General features: G+C 40.4%; 1 long non-coding RNA gene across 1 annotated transcript; it reads right to left on the bottom strand.

Moving 5' to 3' along the window:
• Nucleotides 1-274: 274 nt before the first annotated feature.
• On the bottom strand, nt 275-9219 carry LOC113616720 (uncharacterized). The gene is made up of 3 exons (XR_003431395.1): nt 9156-9219; nt 4792-4903; nt 275-321 (listed from the first exon to the last, which is right to left on the bottom strand). It is a non-coding gene; the product is annotated as an uncharacterized LOC113616720 (long non-coding RNA).
• Nucleotides 9220-15515: the final 6296 nt, after the last annotated feature.

Raw genomic sequence — 15515 nt, 5'->3', positions numbered from 1 at the left:
GACAACCAAAGGAGACAAACAGAAGAAGAGCTGACATGCTATTCTGGATAACAAGGAAAATATGTAATAACTCTCTCCATTTTCTCAAACACATCCTGTCTTATTCTTCCACTTCTAAAGGGTGGGATTCATTGAAAGTAAACAGCAAAGGGCTTCCCTAGTGGCGCAGTGGTTGAGAGTCCACCTGCCAATGCAGGGGACACAGGTTCGTGCCCTGGTCCGGGAAGATTCCACATGCCACGGAGCGGCTGGGCCCGTGAGCCATGGCTGCTGAGCCTGCGCGTCCGTGGCCTGTGCTCCGCAATGGGAGAGGCCATGACACTGACAGACCCGCGTACTGCAAAAAAAAAAGTAAAGAGCAAAGAAAAGCAGTGTGAGGAAGCCCCCAATAAAGCCAGGCTCGCCCCTCAAGGCACACACATAATTCCTGTTAAGGTTAATAGGAATCAAGTGCACGTCGACAAACAGAAGAGACGCAAGCAGGGAAACCAAGTATCTGGTAATAGGCTTTGAGACTGAATTCTGGGCCTCCTTTGCACAGCTAGTAGATATTCTGGTTGACATTTACATCAAAAATTTAGTGTCGGGCTTCCCTGGTGGCGCAGTAGTTGAGAGTCTGTCTGCCAGTGCAGGGGACACGGGTTCGCGCCCCGGTCCGGGAGGATCCCACATGCCGCAGAGCGGCTGGGCCCGTGAGCCATGGCCGCTGAGCCTGCGCGCCCGAAGCCTGTGCTCCTTAATGGGAGAGGCCACAACAGTGAGAGGCCTGCGTAACGCAAAATAAATAAATAAATAAATAAATAAAATATAAATAAATAAAAATTTACTGTCTACCCTCTTTGATATTGTGCTGCCTCAGACTCCCCAGGTGACAGTCCAATCATAGAGCTGGAGCAGCAAAAAGGACACATGAGTTAAGGGGAAAAAATATTAAAAGGGGGAAGAATTAGGAACCTGGATTTACAAAGAATCTGTATTTACAGTCATCCCCCGCACATTTACCCATCCTACTGTGAACGTAGATCGTATCATCACAGCAACAGTGTCATAACAACTAGAAATTGAGGATTAAATTTGCACGGTGCCCGAGAGTGTCCCTGCTGTGGGGCTGAGGGAAGGAAGAAAAAGATGAAGGGGAATCGGCTGCTCCCAACCTAGCAAGACGGCTGTGGAGGGAATTCAAATTCCACAGGACAAGCGCTGTGGAAGCACAGAGCTGAGCAAGTACCTCTGCCTGAGGGAAGATTGATGGTTTCAGAGGAAGGGAGGTGGGAGGGGTCAGGACAGGGGGAGACAAAGGAATGGCAGCTGGCAGAGAGCTGTCTCTGACAAGGCACGGGGGACACCAGCAACTTCTCTGCAGCACCTGGGGTGCTGGGTGCCTGGCTGGGGGCAGGACTGCAGACCGCAGAGGGCCCTGCGGACACGCTCTCCTGGGAACTGGATCGATCAGATCCTGGAGGAGCAAGGAGCAATCAGGTCTGCACGATAAGGAGTTGTGCGTTTTAGAAAAAGCACTAGGACATAGAGGCTGGAGGGTGGGGACACTGGGGGAGAGGCCTGCTAGAAAGCTCCCACAAAGAACTTTCTAGGTCAACAGAATTAGGGCTCGTGACCAAGACAGGGACACTCGGGAGTTTCAAGCTTGGGCACTAAATGCAAATGCCAATAGGGACCCAACGGTCATATAAATGAGTATAACAGGTCCAACATGACAGACTCAGCACAAACTCCCTATGTTACCTGTTAACTGTGAGGGCCCGTTCTTTACTTCAACAGAGAAACAGTCTCCCTTTTGCTTGAAACACACGGCCCTCCCAGTCTGTTTCTCCCACTTTCAGAGACACGGGGATTATGAAATAAGACATCTGGATTTAAATCATCTTCCCATGTTCCAGTAAGGGCTCAAATTGTGTGTTTTAAACCCTGTGAGCCACACCGAGCACTGCCGTGGGCTGTGCTGGGCCACTGCTCCCAGGCGTTATCACTAAATCCCAGAGCAAGGGCAGCACCTGTGGCCTGAATGAGTTGGGGGGCAGGGAGAAGGTGCCAGGCTGACAGAGCGCTGGCAGGGGGCTGGGAGGGTGTGGAAGCAGCGGGTAATCCTGAGACTGCAAAGCTTCCAGGACAGAGTCTGAGCAGCGCTCCCCAGGGAGTCTATCAGGGAAGCTGATAAGGATGGTTGTGACTAGAAAAGCAGTGCCACAGTCAGTCCTAGAAATTTAGGAAATCCTGAACTAACAGGGCTACACGGGTTTCTTGACTCAACTTCCTAGAGCGTCTCAAGAGCTCCGGTGAATCGTGAACTCCCAAGATGATAATTCATACAGGAAAAGAGTTTTCCCCAAATGCATGTGGCTGAAAAACCCACTGCATCTCTGGGATGAGTATTCTAGAATGCCCACTGAGAAACCCCGGGACTCCCCAAGGTACCAGAGGGGTGTGTGTGAGGGGAAAGGCACCACCTCAGCGCGAAACAGCATCTCACAAAGGTGGTGAGGGTTAGGAGGGCGCAAGAAAACCGCAGGCAGTTGGCAAGCGATGACAAGACGCTCATTTCAGTGGTGTCTGCTCCAAAAGACAAACCAGAAACAACAAGGGCGCGAAGAGTGCATCCTGTGGTGAGAGAAGCCCACAAAAGAGTCACTAGGCCCCTCCTGACTGCCTAACTTTTAAGTAAAAAATTAACTCTAAATTTGCACACGATTAGGAAAACTAGAGTAAAAATATAAAGATCTATTCCCTTCCATAGAGGTGGTTGCCATTAACAGCCTTTTGTGCATTTTCAGGATCAGATACACAAATGTGTATACGTGTATATATGCATCTTTCCATATGTACATATATACATATATAGTATTTACAAATACAAACACTGTGGGTTTCTAACTGGAATAATAGACATGTCCTTTTCTACACCTGCTCTTTTTCCTTTTATCCTGATGATATATCAGGTCATATTCCCTATTTGCTCACAGACCTTCCCCGTTCTCCACACACACGTTACACCATACCATGGATGGATCCTAATTTCCTTCATCAGACCCCTCCTGAAAGACATCCGGGTTGTCTCTAGATTTTCCCCATTACATAAGTATCCCTCATTGGACTTGCGGGTGCCTGATTTTATGCACACTTCTGTGCAAGGCAGAGTACTGGCAGAGGGCAGGTGCCTAGAAGTAAAAGTCTTTGGACAAAGAGCAAGAGAGTTTTGAACTTTGATGGACGCTGCAAACCTTGCTCCAAAATTGAACACGTTTATTACACTTAACATAGGCAAAGTGTGCTTGTTCCCTCGTCTACACCAGATGTTATCAGTCTTTAGAATTTCTGCCCATCAGATGGGAAGAAAATCCCATGGTTTTAATCTGCATTTCCTAAAGAAGTTGGTCTCTCTTCATTTGTCTAGTAGCCAGCTGTGTTTCTTCTGAGTTGTTTGCTCATACAGGTAGAAACCAGCCCTTGCCTTTTTAAAATTTGGTTATCCTTTTTCATTTATTTGTGGGTTCTTCTCTATATCAACAGTAACCTTTATATGTTAATATACTACCAAATTTTTGTGTCTGTCATTTTGTTTTGTTTACGTCTTGAACTGTAGAAAAGTTTTAAATTTTCATGTAATTAAATATCTTTTACTTTAGGGCTTCTGAGTTTTATGGCTTACTTAGGAAGGCTTCTGTACTCCCTACACTTACACCGAAATTCTCTCCTGTATTTTATATTTGCTTCTTGCAGTTAGTTGCATTTGCACCTTTTCGACTGACTAGAATTTGTGTATGCTGTGATGCAAATATCTAATTTCTGTTTAAATGAATTATCAATGCTTCAATCAGTCAATCAGACAAAAAGTCAAGTTAAACTTTAAAATTGTCTAAGTTAAAATACAATTCTCAAGTAAACAGGGACCAGTTTCTGGACTTTTCCACCGATCTGTCTTTCCCTCTGCCAGTGGCTTTTTATGTTAATAGATCATATGTTAACATTATATCTTATTAATGTTAACATATATGTTTAAAATGATTCATCTATCAATTTGCACTAAATTTTTCAGGTGAACACTGAACTGACTTCTAGATATTTACTAATTTTTGTGACTATTGCAAATGGGATCTTTCCTTGTTTTTTAGTGTTATTTCTGGAGAATGGGAAAGTAACTGACTTTTACATATTAAGACACAACTGATCACAATTCTGAACGTGATCCTTTCTAGTTTTTCCACTGATTCCTGCATTTGGAAAAAAACAGTCATTATCATGTGATTTTTGTTGTTTCCTTACTAAAGGCCCTGGAACCGGCCCTCCCCCCGACTCTCCGATATTCTTTTCCTGCCTGATCCCACTTCCCCGCTGCACCTGACCCTAACCTGTCTGCGCTGCTGTAAAACACTGTTCACAGGGTTGTGATGACAAAAAAATGTATTCATATCTGTAAAGCGCCAAGGGCTCTGCCTACTTGATTTTGGGGTTGTCACTAGACACATCACATGCTTCCTTCTCTTTACTAAGGCCTGGACCCCACAAGAAAGGGAGAAAAGGTGACCTCATATCTGGATATGGATTTTGTCACTTCACGAGCTTTATCATATTAAAATAAATATCTAATACATATTAAAAACTATGTGTCAGGAACATCCTAGATGCGTTCCATAAGAACCACAAATAATACTAACAGCTAACCGTTAAGGAAATAATTAACCGTTAAGGAATAACCATTAAGGCTGTTTTAATTTTAGCACACCGGATATATAAGGGGTATAAGTTCTAGTAACATTAAAAAAAAGAAAGAGTTACCAATTCTAATTGTAGCTTTTCCTTTTCAACCACTTCCCAAAATTATAGTTCTCTTTTTCTGTCTAGCAGCTTTGCATGGTTCCTTCACCGATGGAGAAGTTATCCACTGGTACTGAGAAAGCAATGATAAATATGCCATTTAAGTTACAGGTAATTTAGGAGGGTTTGATCTTCATTGGAAATTAAGATATTTTAAGTTAATAAAAGGTCTTCAATCTGCATTTCTGGGAAGCTAAATTAAAGCATCACACAACATTTTCAAAACCAGAAAAGCCATTTCATTTGACTAAAAACTTAGTTTTAAGATGGCAGAAAGTACCTTGATAATTTTCTTTTAAGAAGGAAAGAAAAACAAGCCATTAAAGAGAAATTCTTCCGAGAGAACTGAAACGTGTGATATACCTCTGACTTGGCACTCCTTCCATTCTGGAGACCTTTTTTGATAACTGTTTTCATCACAGAATGATTTAAAATAAAATAAATTGAAATTAGAGTAATTATTTCCCAATGAGTGGCTACTGCCATTTAAAACCAAAAGCCAACTAATTATTGCTTTTCCCATAAAATTAAATATGAAATCTACATTATGTAATTATACACTTATCTCCCCCTTTGTGTATTCTAATTTCTTCCTCAGAAACCTAAGATGCCATCTTGCAGACTGCCTCCAGTGGCTACTATTTTGGCAGCAGCAAAGGTCAACTTTAAACATTTTGCATCTAAAGTGGCTTTGGATACCTTTGGATAGAAAGTACAGTCTGAGCACTGTCCAGACACTTAGATACCTAAAGGGCATCTAAGATAACAAACCAAAGTCCTGATATTCCCTCAAAAGCTGCTCCTCCCATCAGCCCCCTTCTTCTAAGTGATACCACCCAGTTGCACACATAATCATCAAAGACTTGTCTCCTTGTTACTATTCCCTTCATACCCCACATCTAATCTATCGGCAAGCCTTGTTAGCTACACCCTCAAAACACAACCTGAATTCAACCACTTTTCACTTGCTGCAAAGTTCCAACCTAACCTAGGCCATAAACATCTCTTATTTGGACCCCTGTGATAGTCTCCTAACTGATCTCCCTATTTGTCTTCTTTATCCCCCCAAGTCTATTTTCTATACCAGGTCATCTTATTCAGATACTATTTGGATCATGCCTTTTTCCACTTCAAAACCTTCCACTCATATAGAATAATCCACATCTTTACTCTGGCCTTCAAGACTTTACAAGAGCAGACCCCTGGCTAGCTCCTTGACCTCATGTCATACCACATCTTCTTCACTCAGTACTCTGGCCATGCTGGTTTTCCTTAAATACTCCACCCACCTACATGCCTGCATACTCATGGGCTCCTTGTCCTGGAATGTGCTTACACCAGATCTTCCATGGCTTGCTCCTCTCTTCATTCAGGTCTCCATTCAAATGCCACTTCTCCAGTGAAGCTGTCCCCTAACAAACCTGTCCAATGGAGTCCTACCTGCCCCCGCTCACTCTCTTTACATTAAGATATTTTTGCACCTCCTACTATCTAAAATTATATTACTTATCTGTTTACTCATTTCTATCTGAACTCCTTCACTAGAATGTAAGCTCCACGAGGGCAAGACTTTTGTGTGTCTGGTTCACTGCTTTATCCCTAGTGCCTAAACCCGTATCTGGCACACAGAAGATATTAAAAAAATTACTTGTGAATCTGACAAATGAATAAAGTACTCCTTGCAAGAATTCAGAGGTTGCACAAGAAAGAAATAATGCTCTTGGTGGAAGCAGGTTTAGTATCTAGGTTCACCTCTGTTCAGAGTAGGGATAAGAACAATTTACAAGTATAACTCACTTTAATTAGTAAATTACCTGCTAAAAACATAAGTGCAACACTAGAAAAGTACAGTTGACTCTTGAACAACATGGGTTTAAACCTCGCAGGTCCACTGACACACGGGTATTTTTCAATAAATATGTACTATCGTCCTACACGATCCAAGGTTGGTTGAATCCACAGATGCGGAACCACTGACTATAAACTTATACCCAGATTTTCAACTGCGTAGGGGTCGGCACCGCTAACCCCACATTGTTCAAGGGTCAACTGTATACGATGAGGAAAGTTAAACACATTAAGTTTTAAAAACTGTCAATACATGAACAAATTCTTTTTGTTTTCCTATGTGTTAATCAATTTTTAAAAAGTGACCACATACCAACAAGTGGATATTTTCTTACATCCAGAAAGAGCAGAGTTCTGTTGGTTTCAAGGGCCTTTAGTAAAGCCTTTGCTCCTTCACTGGTGAGGCCACACTGCTGCAGGTCAAGTGTTTTTGATGAAAGACAAAAGGTCACTTGCTAACTCTACAGATTTAACATATAGACAACTCTCATTTTCTCACGTGTGGAAGAGTCCTGCCCAAGACAAGTCACGGCAGGTTTGTAATTTTGGGTATGGAAAAACAAAAGAAAGGTATACGCACACACATAATGCATAATCCAATTTAAAAACCTCTTCTTGGATGTGCAATGATAACCCTTGCTTTAGTACCAATAAATCATCCAACATATTTTACAATTACAGAACTGAAGAATAACTGTATATATAACCTGTGAGCAAAAAGCATCATAAAATGAATTTCAGTTCATAATTAGCAAGGGCGGCAGTGGCATGTAAACCTCACAAGCAAAACCTGGTGGAGCTCAGAAATGCACTGCATTCTTTTGATCATGATCTTCAGCTCCAAATTACACTTGAAACTAGTTAAAAGGGGAAAACAAAATAGAAGAAATGTAATAACTGTTAGTTTTAGAGCAAAAAAGACAAGTCTAAGAGGATACAAATAATAACAAATTTAAACAATGTGTGAATAGAGAATACATACTAATAACAAATTCAAACAATGTGTGAATAGAGAATACATACTAAAAATCTATCATGAAAGTATGATGGTCAAGAACTCTCTCCATAAAAAGTCAGACAAAACCCAGAAAAACTGATCATGAATTCCAGTAGTTCTGGGGCTGAACAACCTACTCATTTAAACAAAAGGGATCATCACCAAAGCACAGGTATTAAAAACTATTACATGAAAGGAAACTATCATGAGTCTTTTTTTTAAGTGTTGTGTGGACCATCACATTAAAGTGACTGGAGTCTTTCAACACCCCATGACATACAGAAATAGCAAGTCAGACATATGGATCTGACAGGATATGATACAACCCTTACAAACTCTCACTACAGAAGAATGGGCACACGGTGTAATTAACCAACTAGCCAAATACAAACAGCCAGTAAACCTCACCAGGAAATCAAATGAATACAAAATAAAACAAAATGTGGTTATTTTCCTATCAGATTAAGCCAAGATTCTGTAAGAAAAGCCTTTAAATAATGTCTATACCCTTTTGATCCAACAACTCTCTTTCTAGGAATTTAACCAAAACAAATAGAGATATAGGTAGGGATATATATCAGAGTACAATTTGTAACTGAAAAACTGGACAAAGCTTATATACAAGAATGGATAATCTATGTGCACTGTGGCATATTCATATAATGGAATACTGAACAATCACAAAAAATGATGCAGGAGATGCAAATTTACTGACTTGCTAAAATGCTCATACTAAATTAACTGAAAAATGTTATAAAATTTGGAGTAATCCTACTTGCATAGAAAATGGAGAGGTACTCATTTTTGTAGTTTTACATTTTTTTACAAGTGCTACAAGCCAGTGTTTGTGAGAGGCAGGCTTCACACATCCACTGTTGGGGTGTACTACAGATTGGCATAGCATTTCTGGATGGTAATTTGGCCATGTGTATCAAAAGTCTTAAAAATATGTCACACGCAGGTCATTCTACTTCTAGTTCCTTATTCTACAGAAGTAATCCCGATGGACACAGAGATGTATATACAACGTATTCACAATGTTTCTGACAGGGAAAAACAAACTGTCTAAATCTAATGGCAAAGAATTGATTAAACTATGGGACATCAATATGATGCTATACTACATGATACATCATTAAATGAAAAAAGCAGGAATATGAAATAGCAAGTATACTACAATTTTATTTTTGTTATCCCTAAGTATACAAAATATATTCATAGAAAAAAAAAGACTGAAAGTATATACACCAAAATGAACAGTGATTATGTCTGGGTATTAAGATTATAGGTAATTGTTCTCTTGTAACTCTGCATTTTCTACAATGAATATATGTAACTCATAGAGAAAGTTTACAAGCAAAATAAAACCTATCAGAAAAATGAGGCTTTAAAAAAATTCCTATCACAACAGTATCAAGCCAAAAGCTAAGCATGTATCATATTAAAAATTCAATTATTTTCAATTTTAGAATTTACTTACAAGCCACAAATCCTCACTAAGAGATTCTGCAAAAGCACTTGCACCCAGGTCACAAACGAGCATGTTGCAGTTCAGAGTGATGCGTCTCAAACCAGCCATACAGTCAAGATCAGGTCTCCTGGAACGAAGACTCTCAGCCCAGGTTTCCTTGTGCCTTCTGATAGTCTGATACTTCAAAGATTTAATGGGACAAAATTAAGATGCTTCAATAAGGAAACAGGGTGTGCCTACTGAGTATGGCTTATTATGTCAGAGATTTACACACACACGTATCAAGCATATGTGCCAGCAGAATCAAGCTGAGAAATTAAACAGTCAGTTCTGCTTTACGAGTCCAGTGACCAACATTCTAGTCCGTCAGTGATTAGATTCCAGTCACCGGATGACCTGTTTCTGAACAGTTATGTAAAGTTGGACAACTCAATTACAGTCTATGAATTATTTTCCTGATCTTCTAAGTCAGGGAATTGGTTCTAAATTCTATCATTGCTGAGGCTCTAAATGTCATCATTCTGTCCTCCACTGGTCTCCAAACACCTGACTGGGCAACCCATAAGAAAACTTTTTAATATGCATCTTATTTATTAACAAATTATATACACGAAGTTCTATACATATAATGTATGTACATTATAAACCACACAGATATTTTAAAAACGATACAAAGGCAAATAGGTTCTAATATTTTCTTTTCCTAAATCTAAGGCATTATTTTATTATTATTATTATTTTTAAATATTTATTTGGCTGTGCCGGATCTTCACTTGCGGCATGCCAGATCTTTTAGTTGTGGCATGCGGGCTCTTAGTTACGGCATGCATGTGGGATCTAGTTCCTTGAGCAGGGATCGAACCCGGGCCCCCTACATTGGGAGCGCAGAGTCTTAACTATTGGACCGCCAGGGAAGTCCAAGGCATTATTTTAAAAACTGTATTACAAAATAGATCTCACATGCTACCTAGGGTATGCACACAAACTTTAGAGGCCTGGACTATGCAGAGCCAGTTTGATGTGCCTTGGGAAAATTATGGTTTGACATTTAACCACAAGTACTGTCTTAAAGACATTCAATTCTTTATATTCATAAAATAAATTATGGTAATAGGGAACACTGACTTTAAATGAAAAAAGTCTTATTACATTCTTGAAAAAATAAAAGACTCAAAGTGCCTTTGACACTCTAAAACGAAAACCATTAGTGTCATTTTCCTATTAACAATAGTTTATAAAAGCTCCAAGCAGAAATAACAGCAATCACTTACACAGTGCTTATTAAGTGCCAGGCACTATTTATACAAATTAGTTCATTTAAACCTCATAATGAGGCACAGAGGTTAAGTGATTTGTCCATGGTCACTAGCTATGAAATGGGAGAAAGGGAATTTGAACCTAGGCCATTTGACTTCGGCACCCAAGTTCTTGACTGTTTTCAACCTCAGGGGTCAATGCACTTGCCCTGTATAGGCTCAAAGAATTTTTCAATTTTTAAAATCTAAATTTAAACATTTCCAGCTTTGCGGGCTACACAGTTTCTGTTGCAACTACTCAACCCCACTGGCGTAGGGTGAAAGTAGCCATAACTACCATGTAAACAATGGGTGCGACTATGTTCCAAAAAAACTTTCTAAACAATGGGTGCGACTATGTTCCAAAAAAACTTTCTTTACCGGGCGACAGGCTGGATCTGGCCCACCAGCCATAGTTTACCTATCCCTGATCTGCAACATCAAACTATTAAAAAGTCTTCATGTCAAATTATTAAATAACTTTAGGCTTAAATACAGTCATTATAACCACTGTAAAGTTGGTAAGGCATTATTTTAAAAACGGTATTTACAAATTGCTGGTGTAGTGATTTTTATTAGTTTATAAACTACAGCAGCTAATAAACACTTGATTCATTTAAGTCTTAAAGACTATAACGGCATAGTTTTTTGACAGTATCACAATCAATGTTTTCAGTAACTAAAACTACATAAAAATATTATTATGTATTATATATTAAACCTCTTATTTCTAAAATTAAGTGGACTATCTTTACTAAATGGTAGAATCCCAAACTGAAAACTGGTCATATTCTTTCAACAAAACGAAAGCTGCACTCACAGGTATCAAAAGACAAAAATTAACTGCCATTTGTACCACTATATTAATGTGCTTCAATCACATATGTTTTCATGAAAGTTCAAACATAAAAAAATCACCTTTAAGATCTTGGCCATGTGATCTGCTCCCTGCCATGTCAGATTACATCCCGTGAAGTTTACTGTCTTAAGAGTGATAGAGTTCTTTACACCTTGACAAATAACAGAAACACACACACACACACACACACACACACACACACACACACACACACACACACACAATAAGATGAAGAGCCTATACATTTGTCAATCTTGACTTATTTGCTTTTCTTGAGTCAATTGGAGGTTTAAATTCTTAAAATCATTAACTACAATCTTCCCAAACAGGTAATTGACGAACAGATGCATTCTAAAACTTGTCAGTAACAAAGTGTTATTCCAGTTAACAGCAGCAGTTTAATTCTATTCAGATACTAAAACTGAATACACTGCATACTGCAAACTTTATTCCCAACCACTCAGTAAAACACTACATACCTTTTGAGACATAGGAAAAAAAAGAAAAACCTAAAATTCTTAAGACTCTTCCTATTTTCATTTCCAATGATACATGCCAATCTTGATGATCAATCAGCAATTTAAATGTCAACTATAAACCCAGTATTTTATTAGCTGCTATGCAGTATACTAGAGCAATAGAAGAGAGAGGACCTCAAACCCTCTGTTCCCTCAAATTGAAGGCAGGTTTCCTGACCCCTCCAGACCACTACTGGACACAGGGAACACACACTAATGTTTCAGGACCCTAACTTACAGTCACTTGCTTTGTGATTACTTCCATGACTCCCCCCCACTAACACCACTGAGTTTGCTGCTCTTACGGGACATGACATATATTTCCTATTTTAACACATACCACAGTTTATTATAATTATGACTGCAGATACATGTTCTAACAATTTAAAGATCATCATGACTTTTTTGCTCTTTATATCTTGCTATTTCTCTTCCCATAATGTTTCTTGAAGAGAAATATTAAAATACAGACAAACACAAAAAACAGAAAATATACAAAATGTGTGGTTTATGGCTTAACACAAACTTAAGTAAAATTAGTTCTGACAGTATCCAGCATGACAAACTTCCATAGTACAAATGAGAATGGACCAAGGTTTGAGCAGGCACAGGAGACAATCCAGGCATGAACAACACCAAGATAAGGTAGACAGGAAGTAACATGGTGTGTAGGAAATCACGACCAGTCTGATGGGAAGAGACTTAAACAAGACTGAAACTCAGTTTCTAAACCTCCATCTCCAAGTGGACAACTCGCAAGACACAGGTGCACCAAAGTGGCCGATTTATTCAATCCATTTAATGGGGAGGAACAGTTTAAAATTTTATTGGTTTAGTTTGCCCCAAAAGCAGCTATCAAATGTTGGCAGGACACAATGAAGGCTTACCTTTGTTAACATAGTTAAGTCTCTCTCTCACACAACTACCCCACTTAGCTCCAGGTTCCTTAGCGCACAGGACACACTTACACAACATTTAAGAGCTTTACACAACTAGAAGGTCACATCTTTATTTCTAATCGCAGGAACACGACTTCTGTAAACTTTATTTCTGTCACAACCTAAACCAAAATTATTGTAAAATGAGTGATTTAAACCATATATTTTATCATCATTAAAAAGCATCTAAAGGGCTTCCCTGGTGGCGCAGTGGTTGAGAGTCCGCCTGCCGATGCAGGGGACACGGGATCCTGCCCCGGTTCGGGAGGATCCCACATGCCGCGGAGCGGCTGGGCCCGTGAGCCATGGCCGCTGAGCCTGTGCGTCGGGAGCCTGTGCTCCGCGGCGGGAGAGGCCACAGCAGTGAAAGGTCCGCATACCGCAAAAAAAAAAAAAACCCAAAAGCATCTAAATAAAAAACAAAGCATCTATTCTGTGCTAAGGATTAGAAACGACTCCTGCCCTTAAAGCCTTCATTAAGGAGGGAGATGTATAAACTCAAAATTTCAATCACATGAGATAAAGAACCATAACTTTTATGCACAGAGGTTCCTATGGAGGCAAAAAGTTATATCTAAGTGACGGCTTCATGATAACCCTGAAGTACAATCTAGAAAGATGAGAGTATGCAGAGTTGGAGTACAATGTGCATTAACTGCACAGGGAATATCTGTGCAAAGACACTCAAGTCTGACACCTGCTGGGCACATTAAATACTGCAGGTGGGGATGACTAAAGGCCAGGGGTCCAAGTGTGAGAAGAGACAGAAAGGAAAATAGAGATGCTGGCCGAAGCAAGCCTGGCAGAGAGCATGGCTTGTATCCCACAGGTGATGAGGCCTGGGGCTACCACTGGCTGAGTAAGGGTGCCTCCGCTGATTAGAAAAAGGCACCCCGCTGCTGAAGGACCGATTAGATAAAGGGAGTGATCACAAAAAGCTCCCCTTCCTCAGGGCCAAAGAGCCCCATGAGGCTTGGCCGAGCACAGTTCAGACTACACGCCTCTGTGCAGAGCACACGCTGGGAGGCTAGTACGCACTAACTCGGTGTGGCCAAGACATTAGCAGCATTATTTTAAGCATATGTTTTTACGTTAGAAGAACACTTAAACTGAGTAGGCAGATAAACAGGGGAACGGAGCCCAGGGGCCGTGAAACCACCCAGAAGCTTCTGCCATAGTCCGGGCAAAATGTAATACGGATGAAGAAGCAAATTTAGGAGGAGGCCAAAATCTACAAGCTAGCCCCACTGGATGCAAGACATAAAGGAAGTTCAGTGAAGGAACTCTGAAGAGAATGGGCTCAACAATAAATTTTTGTTACATTCAATGTAAAATATGTGGCAAAATTAAGTACAGTGGCCTTTCAGGTCCCTTCCAGCTATAATTTCTTTTGATTTCTAACTTATTACTCTGCTTAAGTAAAGTCCCTTCAGAGGTACAGAACAGTTCCTACACCTGAATGGGATGCAAAAAATAATGTGACTTCTCTTCACCAAGGGGATGAGTTGAACTGTCCTTGCAGAAGAGATAACAGATGGTGTGAACCCCAGATCCTAGAAAAAGGCCAGGCACACAATAAGTATTCAGCATTTTGAAAACAAATGAACAATCATTTCCTATCCTAAATCTTCACACCCTTCCTCTGCTGGCTACTTTCTCTCAGCTTATAAACATCCTCAAATATACTCACTTGAGAGGCCCACGCACCGCGATGAAGAGGGGCCCCCACTTGCCGCAACTAGAGAAAGCCCTCGCACAGAAACGAACACCCAACACAGCCATAAATAAATAAATAAAATTTTAAAAATAATATATATACATACACTCACTTAAAAAACTCTCAGACCCATGATTCTTTGTATCATCTTGTGGGTAACCTAAGTATCTCCCATGCCTTCAAACACCTGTCCTCCCAAAAAGCCCAGATCTGAACCTTGGGCCCAGACCCGTCTACCAGCACCTCTACAGCACTGAAGATCAAGTAAGATCCTCTCCCCACCCCCAATCCCTTCCTACTGTGCTCTGTATCTCACAAAAAGATGCAGCTGTAAACTGTCACCCAAGCTTGCTGCCCTTCCTTTTCTAGCTGGTCACCAGGCCCCACCCATTCTCTCTCGGATCTCCAAAATGCAGTCCAACCATTTAGAACTTAAGTGGGACCTTTAGATTACAATTCACCCTGCACCCAATCAACTGCCTTCCACATGAAGGTCCAAGTGAGCCTCTAAACCAGAAGTCCATCTTATTGCTTATTAGGGTTTCCCACAGCCTTCAGGATAAACATCCAAACTTCTGACCGGACAAACAAGGCCCCTTTATGTTTGTCCCCACTAGGTTTCCAGTATCAACTCTCATTTCTTTCCCAAACCCTGAGTTCCAGTCCTGTACATTAGTTTTGCCATATTTTCTTATATTTCTCAACCTTTGACACACTGTTCCATCCTGCCACCCCAGAAGGTTCTACATATCCTTAGAAAGGATGGCACCTCCTCCAAGGAGCCTACCCTGAACTTTCCCTTTTAAGATTCTGTGCTCTGCAAAGGGGAAAGGTGGCGGGGAGGGATAAATTAGGAGTTTGGGATTAACATATACACACGGCTATATATAAAATAGGTAATCAACAAGGACCTACTGCATAGCGCAGGGAACTCTACTCCATATCCTATAATAACCTGCACGGGAAAAGAATCTGAAAATGAATGGATATATGTATAACTGAATAACTTTGCTGTACACCTAAAACAAACACAATATTGTAA

This window comes from Aethalodelphis obliquidens, unplaced genomic scaffold (genome assembly GCF_003676395.1).
Source record: "Aethalodelphis obliquidens isolate GAN/ISIS:26980383/991018 unplaced genomic scaffold, ASM367639v1 scaffold410, whole genome shotgun sequence".
NCBI lineage: Eukaryota > Metazoa > Chordata > Mammalia > Artiodactyla > Delphinidae > Aethalodelphis > Aethalodelphis obliquidens.
Note: the sequence above shows the minus strand (reverse complement) of the source record. Positions and strands in the feature narration are given on the sequence as shown.